This window comes from Hyla sarda, chromosome 9 (assembly GCF_029499605.1).
Source record: "Hyla sarda isolate aHylSar1 chromosome 9, aHylSar1.hap1, whole genome shotgun sequence".
In the NCBI taxonomy this organism is placed as follows: Eukaryota; Metazoa; Chordata; class Amphibia; order Anura; family Hylidae; genus Hyla; species Hyla sarda.
Window position 1 is genome coordinate 4,184,909 of NC_079197.1, and position 5,043 is coordinate 4,189,951.

Consider the following 5,043-nt stretch of genomic DNA (forward strand, 5'->3'; position numbering starts at 1 on the left):
ACGGGGCACGGCGCCACCTACGGGGCACGGCGCCACCTACGGGGCACGGGGCACGGCGCCACCTACTGGACACGGGGCACTGCGCCACCTACGGGACACGGGGCCACCTACGGGCCACGGCGCCACCTACGGGACACGGGGCACGGCGCCACCTACGGGGCACGGGGCACGGCGCCACCTACGGGACACGGGGCACGGCGCCACCTACGGGACACGGGGCACGGCGCCACCTACGGGACACGGGGCACGGCGCCACCTACGGGACACGGGGCACGGCGCCACCTACGGGACACGGGGCACGGCGCCACCTACGGGACACGGGGCACGGCGCCACCTACGGGACACGGCGCCACCTACGGGACACGGCGCCACCTACGGGACACGGGGCACGGCGCCACCTACTGGACACGGCGCCACCTACTGGACACGGGGCACGGCGCCACCTACGGGACACGGGGCACGGCGCCACCTACGGGACACGGGGCACGGCGCCACCTACGGGACACGGGGCACGGCGCCACCTACGGGACACCGGGCACGGCGCCACCTACGGGACACCGGGCACGGCGCCACCTACGGGGCACGGCGCCACCTACGGGACACGGGGCACGGCGCCACCTACGGGACACGGGGCACGGCGCCACCTACGGGACACCGGGCACGGCGCCACCTACGGGACACGGGGCACGGCGCCACCTACGGGACACGGGGCACGGCGCCACCACCTGCCTGAGCACACAGCGGTTATGCTGCTCTGAGCCAGCAGGGGGCGCAGGAGACGAGGTCAGTGATCCAGGCCGGAGGGCAGAGAACCGCTGATCTGTCAATATGTGCAGAGGGCAAAGTGCGACCCTTCCTGCCCACACAGCGATGGCGCCAGAAATCACAGACACCGATCCTGACACATACGGGAGATAAAGGGGTCACATACAATTCTCAAGTCCAGTGGTCTCCAAACTGTGTGCCTCCAGATGTTGCAAAACTACAACTCCCAGCATGCCCAGACAGCCATCGGCAGGAGGTCCACAGTCTGGAGACCACGACTCTAGAAAACGCCGCATATATTAACAGACGCATTCAGTCCAGCGCACACACACAGCTCCGCAACACGACACACAGCTCCATGACACACACACACACAGCTCCGCTATACGACACACACACAGCTCCGCAACACGCCACACACACACAGCTCCGCTATACGACAGCTCCGCAACACAACACACACACACAGCTCCGCAACACGCCACACACACACACACACACTGCTCCGCAACACGCCACACACACACACACTGCTCCGCAACACGACACACACACACACAGCTCCGCAAAACGACAGCTCCGCAACACGCCACACACACACACTGCTCCGCCACACACACACACACACTGCTCCGCAACACGACACACACACACAGCTCCATGACACACACACACACAGCTCCATGACACACACACACACTGCTCCGCAACACGCCACACACACACACACACACACTGCTCCGCTACACGACACACACACACAGCTCCATGACACACACACACACAGCTCCATGACACACACAGCTCCATGACACACACACAGCTCCATGACACACACACACAGCTCCATGACACACACACACAGCTCCATGACACACACACACACACAGCTCCATGACACACACACACACACACACACACACACACACACAGCTCCATGACACACACACACAGCTCCATGACACACACACAGCTCCATGACACACACACAGCTCCATGACACACACACACACACACACAGCTCCATGACACACACACACACAGCTCCATGACACACACAGCTCCATGACACACACACAGCTCCATGACACACACACAGCTCCATGACACACACACACAGCTCCATGACACACACACACAGCTCCATGACACACACACACAGCTCCATGACACACACACACACACACAGCTCCATGACACACACACACACACACAGCTCCATGACACACACACACAGCTCCATGACACACACACACACAGCTCCATGACACACACACACACACACACACAGCTCCATGACACACACACACAGCTCCATGACACACACACACAGCTCCATGACACACACACAGCTCCATGACACACACACACAGCTCCATGACACACACACACACAGCTCCATGACACACACACACACAGCTCCATGACACACACACACACAGCTCCATGACACACACACACACAGCTCCATGACACACACACACACAGCTCCATGACACACACACACACAGCTCCATGACACACACACACACAGCTCCATGACACACACACAGCTCCATGACACACACACACACAGCTCCATGACACACACACACAGCTCCATGACACACACACACAGCTCCATGACACACACACACAGCTCCATGACACACACACACAGCTCCATGACACACACACACAGCTCCATGACACACACACACACAGCTCCATGACACACACACACACACAGAGCTCCATGACACACACACACAGCTCCATGACACACACACACACACAGCTCCATGACACACACACACACACAGCTCCATGACACACACACACACACAGCTCCATGACACACACACACAGCTCCATGACACACACACACAGCTCCATGACACACACACACAGCTCCATGACACACACACACACACAGCTCCATGACACACACACACACACAGCTCCATGACACACACACACACACAGCTCCATGACACACACACACACACACAGCTCCATGACACACACACACACACAGCTCCATGACACACACACACAGCTCCATGACACACACACACAGCTCCATGACACACACACACAGCTCCATGACACACACACACACACACACAGCTCCATGACACACACACACACACACACACACAGCTCCATGACACACACACACACAGCTCCATGACACACACACACACACACAGCTCCATGACACACACACACACACAGCTCCATGACACACACACACACACAGCTCCATGACACACACACACACACAGCTCCATGACACACACACACAGCTCCATGACACACACACACACACAGCTCCATGACACACACACACACACACAGCTCCATGACACACACACACACACAGCTCCATGACACACACACACACACAGCTCCATGACACACACACACACACAGCTCCATGACACACACACACACACAGCTCCATGACACACACACACAGCTCCATGACACACACAGCTCCATGACACACACACACAGCTCCATGACACACACACACAGCTCCATGACACACACACAGCTCCATGACACACACACAGCTCCATGACACACACACACAGCTCCATGACACACACACACAGCTCCATGACACACACACACAGCTCCATGACACACACACAGCTCCATGACACACACACAGCTCCATGACACACACACACACACAGCTCCATGACACACACACACACACAGCTCCATGACACACACACACACACAGCTCCATGACACACACACACAGTTCCATGACACACACACACAGCTCCATGACACACACACACAGCTCCATGACACACACACACACACAGCTCCATGACACACACACACACACACACACAGCTCCATGACACACACACACACACACACAGCTCCATGACACACACACACACACACACACAGCTCCATGACACACACACACACACACAGCTCCATGACACACACACACACACACAGCTCCATGACACACACACAGCTCCATGACACACACACACACACAGCTCCATGAAACACACACACACACAGCTCCATGAAACACACACACACAGCTCCATGACACACACACACAGCTCCATGACACACACACACACAGCTCCATGACACACACACACACACAGCTCCATGACACACACACACACACAGCTCCATGACACACACACACACAGCTCCATGACACACACACACACACAGCTCCATGACACACACACACACACACACAGCTCCATGACACACACACACACACACAGCTCCATGACACACACACACACACAGCTCCATGACACACACACACACACAGCTCCATGACACACACACACACACAGCTCCATGAAACACACACACACAGCTCCATGACACACACACACACACAGCTCCATGACACACACACACACACACAGCTCCATGACACACACACACACACACAGCTCCATGACACACACACACACACACAGCTCCATGACACACACACACAGCTCCATGACACACACACACAGCTCCATGACACACACACACAGCTCCATGACACACACACACACACACACACAGCTCCATGACACACACACACACACACAGCTCCATGACACACACACAGCTCCATGACACACACACACACACACACACAGCTCCATGAAACACACACACACACAGCTCCATGAAACACACACACACAGCTCCATGACACACACACACAGCTCCATGACACACACACACACAGCTCCATGACACACACACACACAGCTCCATGACACACACACACACACACACACAGCTCCATGACACACACACACACACAGCTCCATGACACACACACACAGCTCCATGACACACACACACAGCTCCATGACACACACACACACACACACACAGCTCCATGACACACACACACACACACACACAGCTCCATGACACACACACACACACAGCTCCATGAAACACACACACACAGCTCCATGAAACACACACACACAGCTCCATGACACACACACACACACACAGCTCCATGACACACACACACACACAGCTCCATGACACACACACACAGCTCCATGACACACACACACAGCTCCATGACACACACACACAGCTCCATGACACACACACACACACACACAGCTCCATGACACACACACACACACACAGCTCCATGACACACACACAGCTCCATGACACACACACACACACACACAGCTCCATGAAACACACACACACACAGCTCCATGAAACACACACACACAGCTCCATGACACACACACACAGCTCCATGACACA